This window comes from Hypanus sabinus, chromosome 3 (genome assembly GCF_030144855.1).
Source record: "Hypanus sabinus isolate sHypSab1 chromosome 3, sHypSab1.hap1, whole genome shotgun sequence".
Taxonomy (NCBI): Eukaryota; Metazoa; Chordata; class Chondrichthyes; order Myliobatiformes; family Dasyatidae; genus Hypanus; species Hypanus sabinus.
The window spans coordinates 165105433-165126232 of record NC_082708.1 but is presented as its reverse complement, the minus strand read 5'-3'; the positions used below and the strand labels follow the sequence as shown (position 1 = coordinate 165126232).

Sequence of the window (20800 nt, the reverse complement as noted above, 5' to 3'; positions counted from 1 at the left end):
TTGGAGCCACCTCTTCCTGTTTGCTACTTAAATATCAACCACATTTCACAAGACATGGCAGGACTACAGAGTAATGGCCTGGTCTATTGCAAATTGCTCTTGCTATCTATTCTGCATGGAACTGTGTTTCAGCTTCACTGGCACTTGATTCTTTGTCTGATTTTCTGCCTTCCTCATTCAGAAGGTCTAATTTGAGCCTAGATTGCCTCCACAAATCCCCCAAATGATTTCAACAGTGAGATCTGCTTTCAGTCTACCCCAGTAAAATGACCACAATGCCACACAAGACGAAAGATGTTCTTAATGCAAAGATGCCACCATGATCCACTCACATTGGTCAGAATGTTACACATTCAAGTTTCTGATTGGATTGAGTCCATTAAAAAGGCTTAGTGATTATTAGTATCACAGCAAAGCATCATTTGAATAGACAGACTCCTGTTCTTCATGACACTCCCTCAGCTGCAAATATAGAGCATGGCTTGATGAAAAAATGACTGATGAGGACAAGGCAGGGCATGCTATATACATGTACTTTAGCAAGGCTTCTGACAGGGTCCCACACGGTAGGCTACATCAGAAAATTATAGGCTCATGGTAGATTGGATTTGAATTGTTCAGCCACGGAAGACAGAGCGTAACTTTAGAAGGCTATCATTCTAACAGGTGGTATTCAGCAAGGATCAATGCTTGTGATATTATACATGATTTAAATGAAAACAGAATAAGGCTAATTATAAGTTTTGTGGATGACTCAAAATGGCAGAGCTAATGAGGAAGATTTCAGCAGGATATAGACCAGCTGGAAAGGTAGGTAGGCAAATAGCAGTTTAATCCTGACAATCTGAGGTGTTTCATTTTGGGAGTTCAATTGTGAGAGGAGGGTATACTGTAAATGGCCAGATTTTCTGGAACGTTGATGTGCAAGTCCATATTTTGTGGAAACACAAGTAGATGGGGTATAAAGAAGGCATACATAATACTTGCCTTCATTGATCAGGGCACTGAGTATAAAATTTGAGAAGTTATGTTAGAGCTGTATAAAACGTTGGTTAGCCAAATTTGGAATATTACATATCATTCTGATTGCTGCATTACAGGAAGAACGTGAAAGCTTTGGAGGGGTGCAGAAGAGGATCACCTGGAGGTTGCTGAATTAGAAAATATTAGCTCTAAGGAAGTTTCCAAACTTGAGATTGCTTTCTCCGGACAGGAGGTTGAGGAAATTATAAGAGGATAGATTGTCATCAAATACTATAACCCATGGGGGTGTGTGTGTGTGTGTGTGTGTGTGTGTGTGTGTGTGTGTGTGTGTGTGTGTGTGTGTGTGTGTGTGTGTGTGTGTGTGTGTGTGTGTGTGTGTGTGTGTGTGTGTGTGTGTGTAGAGTTTGAAGGTATTTTAATGTTTTCGTTTTCTTTATGCAGATCAGTAGGTGCCTTCAACATACTGCCTGGGGAGATGATGGAACCAGGTAAGATAGCAACATTGAAGACAGACATGATTAGGTAAGGACTGAATGATGTGCATCACTTGAGGCAGACATGGAATTTCAAATTGGCATTATGGTCAGCATAGACATTGTGGACTAAAGGGCCTGTCCCTGTGCTGTATTGTCCTATGTCCTAAAATAATCACACTTTATTTATCTGTATAATAGGATTCATCGAATTCTAGACGTTAATGTGTCAACACTGACTATTTGGTAAAATGCCAAATAAATTGAAACACTTGGTACTATTTTAGCAGCTTGAAATAAAAACAAAATTAATGGTATTTTACTGTGACATCGTTCAGTCAGCTATTATCCTCATGATGTGGCGTGCACAATAACTGAACCTAGCTGACAATAAACCAAATGCCCAATAAATAACAAAACCTAGTTTAACTCCAACGATTTCTGGGCCTCAAGCTAGATTGTTCCAACCATCAATTATTGGACCTGAACTGTCACTATTTAGCTTAAATCCCACATTTACTGTGAATTTATGAGTTAAGTGCAGACAGCAGCTGAAGATGGATTAATGGGACATTGATCAGAGAGCAAGCATTACAATTGCTAAATCTGCCTTAACAATGCAACAACTGAAAAATAAATGTGGACTTCAGACATCTGTGTGCAAGTGACATTTTATCAAAAGTAATTTCAACCAAGTGCTTTCTATGTGTAAATGAAATGAATACTGAATTTTTCTCAACTCTTTAGAAACATTAAAAAGGCAGTGTTCCATTGATGTAGCAACTAGAATTTTAGAAGTGTACAGCATAAAAGTGAATCCTACAGTCCATTCCACCTATGCCATGTGATTTCTACATCTCACATTTGCCTACATTTGGCATACATTTCTCCTCTTTTCTATCCAAATACCTCTTAAATTTTGTAATTGTACCTGCCCCTACAACTTCCTTTGATAGCTTACTGCATTTGGTCAAGGTACAACAACGCCTCTTTCACCTCAAACGGTTGAGGAAGTTTGGTATGGGCCCCCAAATCCTAAGAACTTTCCATAGGGGCACAATTGAGCGCATCCTGACTGGCTGCATCACTGCCTGGTATGGGAACTGTACTTCCCTCAATCGCAGGATTCTGCAGAGAGTGGTGCAGACAGCCCAGCACATCTGTAGTTGTGAACTTCCCACAATTCAGGACATTTACAAAGACAGGTGTGTGAAAAGGGCTCGAAGGATCATTGGGGAGCCGAGTCAACACAACCACAATCTATTCCAGCTGCTACCATCCGGGAAACAGTATCACAGTATAAAAGCCAGGACCAACAGACTCCGGGACAGCTTCTTCCACCAGTCCATCAGTCTGACTAACCTGTGCTGGTTTTGAGTGTATTTCTATGTTACATTGACTGTTCTATTTATTATAAATTACTATGATTGCACATTGCACATTTAGATGGAGACGTAACAAAGCTTTTTACTCATGTATATGAAGGATATAAGAAACAAAATCAATTCAATTCATTTAACCATCACCCTGTGTGCCAGATCCATTTTGAATTTCTCCCCTTCGCTTTAAAACTTCACAGTGAATAAAAGACCATTTGCTCTATGCAGGCATAGGAGAACTGTATATGTTGGAAACCACAAGACTATAGGAGTCTTCTCTGCCATTCCATCATGACTGATTTATTGTTCCCTCATCCCGTTTCCCTGCCTTCTCCCTATAACCTTTGACATCCTTACTAATCGAGAACCCATCAACCTCCATTTTAAATGTACTCAATGACTTGTCCTCCACAGCCATCCGTGGCAATGAGTTCCAGATTCACAACAAGATCAACTCCACTGTACTATGGGTTTTGCATTATTTTGGACACATTATATGTATTAAATTAATAGGATTGGTACAAAATGGTCAATCTCCAGAAGCTAAGATTGTACTCTTACATTTAAGTTCCTGGGTAAAATACAACATTCTATCTAATATGCTCTGAATTGATTCACAAAATCAGTCAAAGAACTTTTTTTTTTAACTTGAGCACTTTTTCCACTTTTTTTTAAACAACTGAATACATAAACAAGAGATTTTGCAGATGCTGGAAAGCTTCAGCAACACACAAAATGCTAGAGGAATGCAGGTCAGGCAGCATCCATGGAGGGGAATACACAGTCAATATTTCAGGCTGAGACCCTTCATCAGGAGTCGTAATGAAAGGAGCAGAAGCGGGAATGTATTTATTCCATTCGTTAGCATTTAATAGTACATCTGAATGCAATACATTATTAAATGAATACATATTCTTTGCAATATTTCAGGCTCTAAATTGGATGTCTCACTATCCAAATGAGAGTATTTTGTTGTGAAAAGGTGGACACTGAATTGTAGATCTGCAGGAAGGTAAGACTGATGCTGAAATGCTCATTAACTGCAATAAGCCAGCTGAAAACAATCATTCCTGGCAGCTTTATCCAGGAGCTGCTTGCCAAGTCTCAAGCTCATTAAACCTAATGATATTTTGTAACAAGTTCACTCTGTTAGACCAAACTAAATTACAGAGAGGAAAATGTAAAGTGGAAGCAGCTGCTGCCAGCCTTTCTCTCCCCTCAGCGGAGGACGCCAGCGACGGCAGCCACAGCTGCCACCCGAGAGCAGGGCCCAGGAGCCGTCAAATTAACTCCTCTTGCAGAGACTGCGCTCCCACTCGTTAACACGAAACACTTCACACCTGGGAGACTTCCATGTGCAGCAAGAAGCTCAGCAAAACTGCCGTGATTTGGATAATAGATTTCATATCCTAATGGCGATCAGGCACAAAGCTCCCCTCAGACAGATGTTCAAACAGCCCTGAGATTTAAGAACATCATACCTCACTGCTAAGGTTTTCTGTCTCAATAAATTACTGGTTATTAAGATGCTTCTGTTTTAAACTACACCACAAAAAAAAGGCTTACTCATTTAAAGATAAATAAGCATTTGAAGTTGGGAGTATGGTTATGAATCACAGCAAATGGATTCTTTTTGTACTTTGCCTCTTCAACATCAAGGGTCAAAATTACCAATGCATCCTGCTACAGTTAGCTAACTACATTGTGCAACAGTTGCTGAGTACATTTAACGTCGACTTCCTCAAAGTATAAAAATATCGGCCCAAGGATGAAAGGTGATTCGTCAGTGCAAGATCAACATGGTCTGACCATGGGCTGAGCAGCACCATACGAAATGCTGGAGGAACTCAGCAGGCCAGGCAACATCTATGGAAAAAATTACAGTCGACATTTCAGGCCAAAACCCTTCGGCAGGACTGGGGGGTAGAACTGAGGAGTAGATTTGAAAGGTGGGGGAAGGGAGAAAGAAACGCCAGGTGATAGGTGAAACCTGGAGGAGGAGAAAATGAAGTAGAGAGCTGGGAAGTTGATTGGTGAAAGGGACAGAAGGCCAAAAGAAAGAAAAAAGGGGGAGGAGCACCAGAGAGAGGCGATGGGCAAGCAAGGACATAGGTGAGAAAGGGAAAAGGGGATGGGAAATTGTGAACATTGTTCCAGTAATTTTCATCTCTAAATGATTGCTAGATGTAATTTATCAGCTTTTTAATGAAACTCAAAAAGATGACTCTCTAGTGGTGTAGCCTGTCTCACTTAAAGTTTATTTTCACAGATTTCATATGCTGTGCGAATGTGCATAAAAACAAAAGCAATTTGACAACACAGCAAGTTACATTACAGGTGTAGTAAACAAGTGCACAAATGATGCTGGCTGTTTCTCAGTCTCTCTTGTTCATGCAAAAGCTTGAAAGAGTTCAAGCATGCTATACAGCTGAAAGTGTTTATGTCAGAATCAGACTTAATATCACCGGCATATGTTGTGAAACTTAAGCAATTCAGAAACAGCTTCTTCCCCTCTGCTATCCGATTTTTAAACAGACATTGAACCCATGAACACTACTTTTTTTTTTAAATTCCTTTTACAAGTTGACGAGGTATATTCACTGTAAATTTAAATTATGAAAGGGGTAGAATTGAAAATATGAAATATCAAAGATCACTGCAACTAAAACAATTCTAGCTCTAGTATACCAGAAATGCCAGTCTAAAAATTCTGAAGCTGACTCCCACAGAATAAGCAGCATGTTTGCTTGTCAGAAAGAGCAAGGTTTTTCTTTTGTTGATAGACCAATTCACTAAAATAATTTACAAAGTCTTTAAACTTTCAAAATCTTTGAATGCAGCTGCCACACAGGCAATTGTGAATTTGGTACGGAAATAATGATGCAATGATGAATGAAGGAATGTAAAAAATAATGGAAACATGGAAACAATAGATATGGGGTATCTAAACCAGGGTACTCAAAACCAAACAAGTACAAGCCTGCATTAAAATCAGGTTCCATGACAGGAATATCCAGAAATAATATGGAACAGGCCCCTTGGTCCACAATGTCAGGTTTAACTAATTAAACCAGTAACTACTATATATTAAGTAAATATGATGGTTGCCTTTGGTCATGAGCAGTAAGAAAACCAAGCATTTTGCAAAATATATTTATAAGCTACTAAGAAGTCAGAAACAAAGCACAAACATGAAAAAAAATCTGTAGATGCTGGAAATCCAAAGCAACACAAACAAAATGCTGGAGGAATTAGGTCAGACAGCATCTATGGAAATGAATAAACAGTTGATGTTTCAGGCCAAGACCATTCTTAAGGACTGAGAAGCAAGAGAGAAGACACCAGAATAAAAAGGTGGGGGTGGCAGAGGGGGTGGTGGCTAGCTAGGAGGTAATAGTTGAAGGGTCGAAGAATTGGAGGGCAGCGGAGATCACAGAGCGGGAGCAGTGAGGGGGGGCTTCACTGAACTCCCAAAGCGAAGATTTAATCTTCTTCAGGGTGGGCTTCGTAGTGGAGCAGCAAATCATAAACACGAGTAAGTCAGATTACACTAAGAATAATATAATTGTGTCCCACTGGCACTTGCACATGAACAGATCCAGAAAAAAAGAAATTTATATCCATCACACCATTCTCAGCAAATGAACTTCGATCAGAAAGCTAATAAGTACAATATGATCCATGGGTTTGAATTCCGAAACCTAATCAGGACACACTGAAAATTTTCAGTCCTAAATTTTTCAGGGGTTGAAGTTGAGGGATTGCAAATATTTTATAGAATTGTTTCTGTGCTAATGCAATATGCTTATTAGTAAAATTCACTCAATGAGTAACCATCTTTGACTCAGTCACCTTGAATTTTGAGGAATTATAGGAGGAATTTTGTCGTCAAGATAGTTCGGGTTTTTCCACTGTCACCCACACTCAGTGAAATAAGCAGCAAAAGAAAAGTACAATTCAAAATTTACTTTTCCAAATAAACTCTTCAGGGGAACAAGTTTACTTAGTGAGCAAGCTCTTTTCCTTTTAAAACAATGTAAAACGTTGTCAAGAATTGCATCTTCTTGAAATTACTTTTAGATGTCAAACAGATGCAAAGCTGGTTTTACTTGAGGACCAGAACAGAGATAGTTGATAGCTCAGCTAAGGCAAAGCTAAGCAAACGTAGTATAATACAGTCTCTCTCTGTCGCGCAGTTCCTGAATAGATGTCCACAGGCTGTAAAAAGTCTTTTTATAGACCTTTCTGAAATACTAGAACACGTTTCTATTCAACGTACTTCATAAATCACTCTGCTTGGATTCTGCATAGACCTCTAAGAGTGCCTTTGCAGTATTTTAAAAGGCCGATGACTATTAGCCAGGGCTTCTTTTACATAAACCATTTTTTGTTTTCAGCACTTTCACAATGACTATACCGTTCCAGCGTTTCACTCAGTCTTGTTTTGTTGGCCATTGGAGTAAACTGCCCTTTTATGATGGTGTAAGCCTACAGATGAATTGAAGATAAAAATTTATAGGGTAGCTTTTACAAATGGAAATATTCTTACCAAATATTCTGCAAATTACTTGGAATCACTTGAGATATTGTCACCTCATTTTTTGAGAGAAATTATCAAAAAAAGGTACATTATCCACAAGGTTTGCTTGGCTTTGATTAGGACCATCTAACTGACCCACCGAATGTGTCTCGGAGGCCTGATGCCAGCTGCATCACTTGTTGGCTTCACCGTGTTTTAGCTGCTTGTTGTTAATTTCAAAAGAGCAGGATGTAGGTCAGTCTATGCTTTATATTTCATTCCCAGCCCTTCTTTACAGCCATCACTCTTAGTAACCAACTCAGTGTCTGGCCTCACACTCAATTAACCCAGCTGGGCTCATTCTGAGCGCTCCAGGGGTTAGAACAATGAACTGTGGGCTCTGTGAACCTGCCAGCAATGATACTGGAGTTCCATTGGCATTCACCTTTTAAAATGCAAAACACCAGAATTCCATAGCTAACACTGGACTGGTATTAATTCACCTTCATCGGGCTTTGAAATGTTATACTGTAACCTTCAAAAGGCTTGGTATAAATTTGGCTTTTAGAGAAGCCATTCTGTATAAAAGGTCACAAAAAAATCAGCACTGAAATAGGAAAGCTCCTCATCCTAAACAAAGATTTCAATACGAAAAAGCTGTTTAAAGCTCCAGTGTTTTCAAAGTTTCAACAGACTTCTTTCCAGTTTTGCTTAGCAAAGGTTTTGCTGAGCCAACATCAAGCTGAAGTTTGAAACCACAATGATGTGAAATGCAGGATCCTGAAACAAAAGCCACAGCACTGCAGAGCTAAGGTTTTGGTTAAAAGGACAGCTGTACAACCAAGGAGAATAAATATTAAAAAATTCCACTACAGTTAATAGTTCTATATGGAAACTCACTCATGGATCAGTTCCAAGAAGTCAAAACAAAATGAATGCAAAGCAACAATATACATCTGAGTAGATGGATGATAACTGATAACAGCTTTTCACCATCTCCATCTGAAATCCAAGTATCATCTATATAGTTGAAAAACTTAAACATCACACGCATTTGCCATTGAAAGCAACTTTGCTTTCACTTTAATCTTAAAATTATGATGGAGTCCAAAAGAAGTCAGGTAAAGTGAAATTATTATGGAGCTTGCGCCAGATTATACTAGTTCTATGATAAACAAGGGAGTAGGTTGGAGAGGTGGATTTAAAGCAAACTTAAAAGATTCTCTCCTAGACCATGGGCTACCATACCCCTCCCATGCATGTACTTATCTAAATTCCTCTTAAATGTTGAAATTAAACTTGCATTCACCACTTCTGCTCTCAGCATCCTGAGTGAAGAAATTCCCCATGTTCTCCTTTCAACTCTTAACCCAAGATCTCTAGGTCCAATCTCACTCAACCTCAGTGGGAAAAGCCTGCTAATTTATACCACTCAATTTTGTATACTTATATCAAATCTCCTCTCATTCTCCTGTGCTCCAGGGAATAAGAGTCCCAACCTTTCCCAATAACTCATGTCCTTGCATCCCAGCAGCATCTTTGTAAATTTTCTTCCTTCCTTATTATCCACCATACCATTAATATCCATGCCATCTGAAAACTTGAGTACTCCTGTCTTCATACTTTGGTGTCCTTGGACACTAATGAAAAGAAGCAGTCAGATGCAGCAAACAGCGAAGAGTATATGGCATTTGTTGCAAGAGGAACATCGATGCCTTGCTGCAGTTGTACAGGGCCTTGATGAGACACCACCTAAAGTATTGCAATGCAGGTTTAGGAGACTGATTCCTGAGATGGCACATTGCTTGGTTAGACCTATATTCTGTGGAGTGAAAAAAGAGGCCTCAGAAATCAATGCAATTTTTAAAGGAAAATTATAAAGCAGTTCTACAGTGGTAGCTAGTAGAACTGCAGCCTCACAGTAAGTGACCCAGGTCCATTCACGACTTCTAGTGATATCCACGAGGAGTCTAAACGTTGTCCCTGCAGCTGAATGGGTTTCCTCTGGATGCTGTTTTCTGCCACATCACAAATATGTGCAGGTTGTTAGGTTAACTGGACATTTATTGCCCCCAGGAGAGCTGATGGGAAATCAAGGAGAGCTGATAGGAAGGTGGGGAGAAAGAACCTTTTAATCAAATCTTTAATCACCCTTTAATCAAATCTTTTCGAACCTAATCATATGAGTTGATACTTTTGATTAACTTTTTTTTTCCTAAAACAATATTTGATTTAATCTTGTCAAACTTAAAATGGCTACAGGAGTCTAGAACCAAGGAGCAAAAAGTAGCTAGCGACAAGGCGGTCAAACTACTCCAGTGCTTTTGCTGTGTTTCTAAGACTAAACATTCAGAGGTGCATAGAAATACGGAAAAGAATATTTTGTTAATCTGTTTTAATAACAGACATTTTCTGTCACCCTGGTATTATCAATGAGAGTTGTAATTCCTTGGCATTTTTAGCTGAATCAGAGTTGTGAATTTGCCTCTTTCCACAGTTTTGAGCATGAACGTTGAGTGATGAATGGTCATGACTGTTGAAAGTACTGATTTTTGAGGTTAACCAGGCCTCCTTCCCTCTTCTGACTATGTAGAGACCCCATGGCATTTTCTTTTAAATTCGGTCAGGATTTACCTTTACTGATAAAGATATTTAGTCACATTCACATTATTTATGGGAACTTCCTACATTTTATAAGACTTCAAATGTATTTCCTTGGTGAGGTTCTTTGGAGTGCATAGAAAGGATGTCAAAGCTGTTATAGGGATAAAAATTTTATGTTACACTTTAAACAAAAAAGTATGATGACACAATCATGATCATGCATAGCTTCTCTCCTATACTGTTACCCCAAAGTATTTCTCCAAAAGGTCATTATTTCTGGTACCCCATCACTGTCATGTTTGTTATGGCTTAAACAATTGCTATCCCTAATGAAGCACATCACAACTGAATAAATGCAAATGTCATTTAATGTCCACAGAAGGTACTTCAAATACTTCAAAAATAAAAAGTGTCATAGTGAGAGATTTCCTCCCATTATTGGCACTCCCCACCACTGTACAAACCACTCTCCCCCACCAACAGGATTGCTGAAACAAGCTGAGTGGGGCACTGCTTTGCCCTGAGTCAAATCTTTCAAAAAGAAATCTCAAAAGAATCAGGTTTTCTGGACTGTCATTCTAAAATGCACAAGCACTCTGGCCCATGGTGAGTATAGACGTTTTCATTAAAATAAAAGTTCATTCAATTGAAAAAAAATCAAAACCAAATATTTAAAAGAATCTGTCCAAAAACAGTAGTGCAAATTTGCAATTGAATAAACTGTGCATTGTGTAATGTCCCCAGTAACTGTTATCCAATAGTTAATAGAAAAGGAAGGAAGCTTTGCTGATAAATTCATTTAAGCATTGCTGTAGTAAATTTGGGCCAAAGAAGGTCCTACAAGTTACTACACACATTCTATTGATAAATATAGAGTAATGAGCTTGGGTTCACTCAAACTTTCATCATAAACGTCCTGTAAACGTTTGAAGGGAGCATTATCAAACTAAGTTTGACACTAGAGCCATTACATTTTAGATTATCTAATATCATCGTGAAAGTAGTAAACTCTAAAGAACACCTAAGAGCAATGGAAAGGTAGAGGACTAATTGGAGGGGTAGTTTGGAGCCCTTGGTAGTTTGAAGGTATCAATGGCAATGTAGTTAAAATTGGGAATAATCACAAGGGCAGAAATGAAAAACAGGAAGCAAGATGGAGGAATGTTGAACTGAAAAAACTATGGAACATACTAATCAAAGACATTGAAGAGTAAATTACTTTTGTCACTAAATCATGGGATGTGCAGAAACCTCATTGGTGGGATACAAACCCAGAACCCATGAAGGAATTTGAAAACAAAGATGACAATGTCACTTTGGTTAAATGGAAGGCAAAGCAAGTCTGAATTCAGAAATGTGCTGGGATGCAGTGTTGGAAAGAAATGGGACAGTTACATGTGCAATGTAAATATGTGTAACCAAAACAAGAAACTGCTATTCAAATGCATTTTATATGGGACTATGCTAATGTTGCCTAACCACAAGTAAAATCATTGTTAAAAACAGCCAATAGCCAACAGCCTAGACATGTATAAGCAGTTTGACCAAAGCTAGCGGAGTACTTGCTTGCTCTCATAAGTAAACCATCCATTGTGGTAGACCAGGCTGTTCACGGGTGCACTGATGAAGTGCTCATCTGCAAAAAAAAAATGCAACTCCCACGTCTCTTTCAATATATCATGCTACAAATGTAGGAAAATTAGAAGTAATATTGTGTTATTATACTATAGGAGCAAACCCTCAAGGAGTGCTTTTATTTTGCATGCGCAGAGAGAATATCTGATGTATTTCGAGATGCAATGAACATGCCTGCCTAGTTCTCCAAAAGCAATTTTTTTGCAAACCGTTGCAGAATAAATTGCATTACAGAAATGCTGGTGGAGAGAAAATACTTCATATAAATAGTTTGACTACTAGGATATTAAGTGGTGTTCACAGAAAATTACATTTTGCTTTAGTGTATGCAGCTTGAGGTGATTTCTAATGCAACCAAAGATTGTGACAAATTTCTAAAGATGTACAATGGATAACATTCTGAATGGTTGCAATACTACCTGGTGTGGTGGTATCAATGCCCAGGATTGAAAGAGGCTTCAGAGGGTTGTAGGCGCAGCCAGCTGCTTTACGGACACAAGCTTCCCCAAAGTAAGCTTATTATCAAAGCATACATATGTCACCACATACAACTCCTGGGATTCATTTTTTGAGATTCAGTTTGGTGTGGGCATATTCAGCAAATCTATAGAATAACAACTATTTAACAGTATCAATGGAAGATCAGCCAGAGTGTAGAAGACAACAAACTGAAAATGTAAATATAAATAGCAATAATGAGAACATGAGATAATAAAATAAAGAATCATTAAAATACAATTATTGATTGTGGGAAGCATGTCAATGATAGGGCAAGTGAGTGTAGTTATTTCCCTTTATTCTACAGCCTAACAGTTGATGATTGCTCTTGAACCTGGTCCTGAGACACTTGTACATTCTGCCTCAGTGATAAAAGATAAAAGACTGGTGCTTTGAGAAGGCAGCATCCATCACTAAGGACCCTCACCATCCAGGACATACTTTCTTCTCATTACTATCAGAGGTGGTACAAGAGCTTTAAAACCCACATTCAAAGTTTTAGGAACAACTCCTTGCCCTCTACCATTATTTCTGAATAGTTCAAGAATCCATGAACACCATCTCATTATATCTCTTTTTTTATTGTAACTTGTAGTAATTTGTTATTCCTGCATAGTTCTGCTGCCACAAGACAACAAATTTCATGACTGCCAGTGACAATAAACCTAAACCTGATCATTCTACTTGAAAATCATCTCATGATTTAACAGCAACTTTAACATAACTGCAACGTTTAAGGTACTGAATTGAAATATAGTGGATTAGGGGTAATTTGTCCCATCAGTTAATTGGGACAGCTGCTTAGTTTGGACAACACTTAAAGAACAAAAACTAATCGAGAAAATAGCCAAGATTCCCTACATTTTTTCTTGACTTGGATCAATTTGAAAGCCATCTGCCTAACAGCAGTCATCATCAGCTGGCAGAGATCATCAGCTGGAGTGCTGAAATCTACAATTGAGCACTTGATGTATCTGTTAAGATAAACTGTGAAAAGAATGGGCATTATGCAAGGGACAACATCCCAAAAATGAAAATAAGAATCCAAGCTTTGAAGAGGTCTCAATGGTTTTCCATTGTAACTAGACAAGGTGTGCACGTCAGTGGACCAATGTTTAAAAAAAAGTCAGAGGAGCTAGCTAAGAAGCTGGTCACAATTATTTTCTCCCCTACCAATTTCTTGAAGATGAACTTGACAGTAAGTTTTTGGCTCATATAAATTCAATGAATTTCTGGAGTATTCTAAAGATCCATGACCCTAGGAAATTATTACCCACAAGTATCTGAAATAGATAGCACTTTGTATACCCAAGATGCCTGCAATGGACGATATACCCATCTTGTCATTCTCTCTCAAAATCTTATCAATTTGAATGAAATCTCCTCCTATTCTTCTAAATGTCAATGAGTATTGGCACAATATTCTATCACATTAATTTTTTCATCTCAGGCATCAACCTAATGAGCCTTTTCTGCATTTCCTCCAATGCAAGTAGCTTAATGGTGGTGACCATAACTGTACACCTTGTATCCCTTGTAATTAAGGCGTACAGTTCATTGGTTTACCCTAATGCCTTCTTGTACCTGTATGCTAACTTTGTGTTTCATGTACTTGGACCCGCAGATCCTTGTAACCAAAATATTTTGCAGTCTAACCTCTGAAATAATTTGATCTTTTTTCATTCTTCCTACTAAAGTAGACAATTTCACATTTTCCCGCCATATGCTCTTGCAAACTTCCTTCCCACTCATTATTTCACTTGCTCAGTGGGGTCCTCCATACAATGTGCTAACCAACCTATCTTTATATCAACAGCAAGTTCTCTGCTCCTTCATTCAAGTCATTAATATAGGTTGTTTATTGTAGTCAGGAAACTGCTAGACTAAAGGATCATTACCAACTTATGGAATAGCTTATTTAACAAAACTAGCATGCTGTAGCATACACCAAACAAAAATCTGTAGTTGTAATACCAAGACACAATGCTCTAATACAAATTAATTGCTTCATATCTTCTAACATGAATGCTTTGCCTTCATTCACACAGATCTTCAGCCAACAACCAACTCAGGACTGGGTGTTCAAGCAGTTATTTACACCACCAAGTTATTTAACTTGGTTTAACAAGTGGCTTTAGACATGGTATTTCACCATGGTAACACCCCAGAAGCTAAGTTTAAGTCAAATCAGTGTTTAAAATACCAATGAGATACAATGTACTTAAGCATTAAAACATTTGTTTTTGGTCACCATTTCTCAAGTTCTTTGATGCAAGGAGTTAAAAACTATCTTTTACTCTAACTACAGAATACTTTAGACGTTAAACTTTCCATTTTGTACTTTGATACACTGCTTGGAACAGACAATATTTACGGACTGGTAGTTATCTAGAATTATTCTGGCTGAGTCATTCTATACCAAATGAAAATTATCAACAGATTGCAGAATTCTCCTCCTGAAAAAGCAGAAACACAAATAGTTTATCAGCAAGCAACTTGTTGTTTATGCTGAATTAAAGACCAAGGGCTGTTCGCTAAAGCATCAGATCTCACTGACGTGACCTATTCAGTCTTCTATAATGAATGCAGAATTTAGACAAAATGCAGAACCTTACTCTATCAGAGATCAAATCCACTAACCCACCGCCTTGCTGAAATAAACCAGATGATTTTCCCATTTGTTGCCAAAGCAGAGCTTAGCAGGAAATCAGTGAAGTTCACTGCAGGCCCTCAGCTAACAACATCTGCATTGACCATTGTGCCAAACTAAACCATTCCCATTTCCGTTAACAAGGTCCATATCCTCACCTGTTCATGTGTTCACCTGCCACAAAAAAAAGCTGCATCCATCCAAAACCACCATACAAGCCATGAGCTCTTCTTGCTGTTGCCATTAGGGAAGAGTACAGGAACCTTAGGTTCCACACCACCAGGTACAGCAACAGCCATTACCCTATAACCAGACTCTTGAATCAGTGCGGCTAACATCAGTTACCTCAACACTGAACACAACCTATGGACTCACTTGCATGGACACTACAACTCATGTTCTCAGTATTATTTAATACATATCTAATTATTAATCAACTTGTGTTTGCAATTTGTTTTCTTTTGCAGTGTATGCTCGCCAGACTTTGTAGTATTTGATTCTATTTTATTTCTTTGTTCTACTGCGAATGCCTGCAAGAAAAGACATCAGGGTAGAATATGGTGACACCAACATACTTTGATAATAAATTTACTTTGAAACGTTCTTAAACATTGCTACAGCATCTGCTTCTACCACTTCTCCTGGCAACATGTACCAAGCACCTACCAATCTAAATCCCACCTGCCTCGCAAATCTCCCTTAAATCCCCCCCCCCACCTTGAATATATATGACCAGTATATATGATGAGCAAGCATTTAAGTTTAAGAAGTTCTGTTATCCAGATGAAGACTTGTATGAATGAAGACAGAGTGTGCATGCTAGAAGACGTGAATGCAGAAGAGGGGGGAGTTTTTCTTTCAGAAAAAGCATGGAGATGTCTTTCAGGAATTTGCTGTGAAAACTTACCATGAACACCACTCACCAACTGAGGAACACCCATAGCGGATCTGATCATTTGAAGGGTGGCCAGAAAGGGATACAGAAGAGGTGATTAAAGTGCTACATGTGCAAACCCACAGGCAGAAATAAAAACTCCTAAGAGCATGCTAGTGGGGTGTAGGCACAAATGAAAATCCTTGATCCTGACACTCTCCAAAGACAAGCACGAGAACTTCCTCAGAAGCTGGAAGTGCAAAGCAACAAACACATGCTGGAGGACTCAGATTAGGCAACAACTATGGACAGAAATACAGTCAATCTTTCAGGCAGAGATCCTTCTTTAGTTTTCAACAGCAAAACTTAAGGGGGACTGTGATGAGCACCTCCACAAAAGACAAAACCTACTCCCACCTGGAATTCTATGATGAACAGGTTAACAAAGATCGATGAATTGTAGTTTGATCGTGTGCCCAGCTGAGAGTGTGATAGGCAAACATGTTATTAGCATTCCTTACCTGTTCATCACTATACACCAACTAGCACAAATGTACCAGTATGAAAGTTGAAACACACCAATGAGGCCTTGACAGCATTAATCTGATATTGATTGAATATTGCACTGTTCACATTGGCTTAACAAATAGCAACACAACTGATGCCCATCTACCACGTAAAACAATGGTGTTTGCTCTTTAAGTATAGAGAAGACAATGTAGTCAGGGTTTAAATAAATTCACTAAAATTTCTTGGAGAGGACAGAGAAGGGTGAAGGGAGAACAGACCAATAATAAAATCACTTGTTGATCCATACAAGGTAACAAGTTTTTCGAGAAACTTAAGTATGAGACTAACAGATGACTAACCATCAATGAACATTTTCAAGACAGACAGGAAGATAGTGTGTTTTTTAATTGTTCTCTAGCTATGAACATGGTTTTTTTATGACCACAAACTGCAGTTCTGTTTGATTATAACTTAATGAAATCTTGATGCAGAAGATATTCACAACACCTAAAGTTAACCAATATTTTTCAAAATATCTTTAAAAAAATGACACATCCTTCTTGCCTTTATGACACATGATAGGTTACTCAGAAATCACTCAGAAAAAGGTTACTCAGAGAGAACCTTTTCCTCATCAATCTCTTTGGGGAACAGACCTACTTGAACGCAGCAAAAGCTGGTTTAGCAGCTGGGGTCTGATCAATACACCACCATAGCTCAAAACAACCAAATAATCTGTATGGTACACCTGAACCATCAGAAAAAAAGGTTCATCACAGCTGTGCGGTACATGTGCATATGCAAAGATAAATAAGCAATGGATGGATTTGACTAAGCGCACAGTGTTTTGAAAAGTGGAACCAAGTGATTTAAAAAAAAATATTGTGCACTTAGTCACAGGAATAAAATTATGTTGGCGCAGGGGAAGCTGGTTCAATAATATACTGAACCAATTGCCAGTCATTTCTTAAGTAGCAAGGATATTATGTCAAAAAACCTGTAAGTGAACAAACAGGCTGCTTTAGAATTTCTCAATAAATATCCATTCTCCTTCAGAGTAACTGAAACTGTGCTGCTTGCCAAATGAACAGGATAACTAATTTGCACTCATAATTCTCAAATTCCTCAAAATGGTAACTTTTAGTTGTACTTTTATTTAACTTAGAACTGCACTATTTTAAAAAGTAGCATTTAGCAGAGGGTACGATTTCAATTTATTTAAACATGTTATATTATTTTAAATTACCTATAAGTTGCTGCTATTGGAACACGAGGCATTGAATTTAAAGTTTCATTAACTATGAGTTTTAAGTTTTTTTAATTAAACAGTGCAAAATTATACACATTGACATACTTCTACTTCAGAGAGTAAATTGAGTATTAAGGGCCGAGTATTCAGTAAATGGCTTATAGTCCAATCTAAAAATATCAATGCTAGTTTTTTTTTGGCCAACTCAAAAAAAGCCAAGCAACATGGGTAAATATATCTTCACACATCAAATTGCTTCCCAGTTACCATGACAAGTATTCTAAGGAGATACTGTTAATACTGTACAAACCAACGAAACAACTTTAGGAGTACAGTGCCCACTTTTGGCTCAGATCCCACCCACCTTAGTGGGCAGATAAGATCCAAGAAAAGCTACACTTAGCTGAAAGAACTTAAGCTTTTCAAGAATGGACCTTTTTAGGAACTCTCATTTCTGCTGAGCAGCAAGTCCCTGAAATACACTGCAGCTGGTGCAGTGGATGCTGACTTACTTAACATTATGTCGAGATAGGTGGGGCAGTTATAAGTACATATATGAATCTGATATGAGACCATGAAATTTCATCAACTTTTTTTTAATCTCACCAAGGCTAAGGGGTACATTGATTGATCTGGATCTATATTGCCTCACACAGGTTAAGTTGTTTCACAGGAACTGGGTGGAGGTATGAGTGAAAAATAGTGTGGTGGTCGAACAAAAAGTGAAGATATGGGGATTGGGTAGGGAAGTGAATTTGTTATAAAGTAAGCCAGTTTACTGAAAGCCAATCCAGAGCATTAACTACTATTGTTACGACTTGACTATTTCCATTCTACAAGATACCACTCATGAATTTCAACACAGAATATCTAAAACTCAAATCCCAATATAATCAAATTCATGTCTACAATTTAAGTCTAGCTGCATTAGTCTGAATATACTTTCTACATTTGATTGCTGAAGCAAACTCAAGGCCATTTACTCCAGCAGCAGGCTGCTGCAATGACATGTGCATTGTCAATTTGAATGAGATTCAGGCTGTGAGATGTGGCTGACTGCCAAACATTACATGAAAGACAACTCGTCCATCTATCTCATATGGTTTTGTTCCTACTATGCAGCCATATGTGGATCATATTGGGTTAATTTCTGATCAGTACAAAGATTCATCTGTCAATTTGATGAGGCCCTATATCACAGCCTTAACATTTTAAACGTACTTTCCATTGCTCAAAAAAGTACTAATTTTAGCAGTATCCTGTCACTGCCCTTGGCTACTCTTACTAAACTCAGCATAAACGATAGATCAGCTGGAAAATACTTCAGTCTATGGCTTAATGCATTGACTTTTGTTTAAACAGCAATTAAGCACTTTTATTATATTTTTTAAACAAATTAGTAGAAGAAACATCATGCAAAGATGTGACGTGGTGTGTAATAAATTACTAACATCATGTATGCCATCTAGGGGCTCAAGAGGAATTTGGCAAAAGTGTGAAGTTTCACATCAATGAATTTTGGCTGAAAGAAAGTAACCGGTACATACACATATCATTTCACATCTTCATTTACACAATTAAAGGTGACAGCAATACAAAGCACACAGGACATGGTAAAACTGTTTCACTAACTTCAATTGAAAAACAAGTACATCTGAAAGTTTGGGTGCTTTTAAAGCTACAGATATCTCAAATAAGAAAATTCTCAGTTGTATAATGACACACTGATTGCAACTGGATGATATCTAAGCATTAAATGAATTGTGCCATTTTGTTACAAAGAGCAAACAAGAATAATCCAATATAGCAATACATGTACAAGCACGTAACATGAAAAAGCCCAAGATTTTCACAAACATGCCAAAATCTGCAGTTGCTGGAAATCCAAAGCAACACACACAAAATGCTGAAGAAATTCAGCAGGTCAGGACTATCGAATGAAGAGTGAACAGTCAATGTTTGGGGCAGAGGCCCTTCATCAAGACCAAGATTTTGCTCCACATGGACAAATCAATGGAAAACCCAAGCACGGGAGATAGAGGGAATTGGGCTTTCATAGGAAGCAGGTCGGGAAGTTAAAACAATGCACCAAAGAGCAAAACAAATATACAATAATGATGAAAGTTTGTTTTCTTATTTAAAATTCAGGAATTCTACAGTATTTGCCCAAATACACATTCAGCTGTGCCATATACTTAGCAACTCTGTATTCATTATCTGAATCTCTGGAGTGTACACTCTCTGTATCTATGGAGACAGCAGTAAATATCTGATGCAGGCAGCTGTTTGTAGACCTGAAATGGATTGTTACTTGTGAAACTGCATTAAGCATTGAGAGTACTTTTTAAAAAGGCTGGGCATAACTACTTCAAACACTAGTCTTCCCCACTTTCTTCAAAATCTAGATGAAAATTTGCCAAAGTCTGCATGCTTTTCCAGAAACTTTTCTGACCGTTTTATGCTGCCTTTTTAAACTGGTCTTGACAATCTTTGCTGAACACCACTCCAAGGACTAACACCACATACAGATTTTAAGTTAATCTTTAGTAACTTACATATCCGTGTTTTTAATGTAGAAACATTATCCCAGGAGCCTCTCTGATCATTCTGGCATTGCTTTCTCTATAAGTAGATGTCTTTACAAATGGTAGAGATGATACCATTAGGATTTAATGCAAAATGGGGTTAAAAATTACGAATTGAAAATAGCTTTCTCCAACTGTCAAGTTCATAATTTTGCTGAGAGTGGTTTCTCAGGTAGACAGGGTGGTAAAGGCAGCACTTAGCACACTTCATTCAGGGCAATGAGAATAAGAGTTGCATTTTCTGTTGCAGTTTTACAAGTTGTTGTTGAGGCCACATTTGGAGTTGTGTGTATAGTTTTGGTCATCTGCGGCTAAACTGGAAAGAGTGAAGATTACTGAAGATGTTGCCAAGACTATAGGTCCAGGTTACAGGGACAGGTTGGCCGGTCTAGGTCTATACCTCAGAATGTAGGAGAATAATGGATGATATTAAGGAAATCTTTAAAATTATAAGGTCAATGGCAACACAATGATGGAGGAACTCAGCAAGTCAGGCAGCATCTATGGAGGGGTATAAACAGCTATTGTTTCAGGCTGAGACCCTTCATCTGGACAGGAAAGGAAGGAAGCCAGATTAAGGTGGGTGGGAAGTAAAGAGTACAAGCTGGTAGGTGACAGGTGAGACCAGGTAGAAGGGAAAGCGAGTGGGTGGTCCCAAGATTTCCAACATTAGCAGAATCTCTTGTGATTAAGGTAACAGTCTTTTCCCCAGAGTAGAGTTGTCCAAAATTAAGGATGAGAGAAGAAAGTTTTAAAAAGGATCTGATATTAAACTTTCTCCACATTTTTCTGAATACTCATAACACCTATGAAAAAGTACCTCTCCAATAACTTCCCTAC

At 38.2% G+C, this 20800-nt stretch overlaps 1 protein-coding gene and 1 long non-coding RNA gene across 5 annotated transcripts in view; one reads left to right on the top strand and one right to left on the bottom strand.

Moving 5' to 3' along the window:
• Positions 1-20800, bottom strand: part of LOC132391872 (protein FAM53A-like) — a 96357-nt gene that overhangs the window by 11004 nt on the left and 64553 nt on the right. The window lies entirely within an intron of this gene.
• Positions 1424-14248, top strand: LOC132390870 (uncharacterized). The gene is made up of 3 exons (XR_009511033.1): positions 1424-1472; positions 3767-3848; positions 14141-14248. It is a non-coding gene; the product is annotated as an uncharacterized LOC132390870 (long non-coding RNA).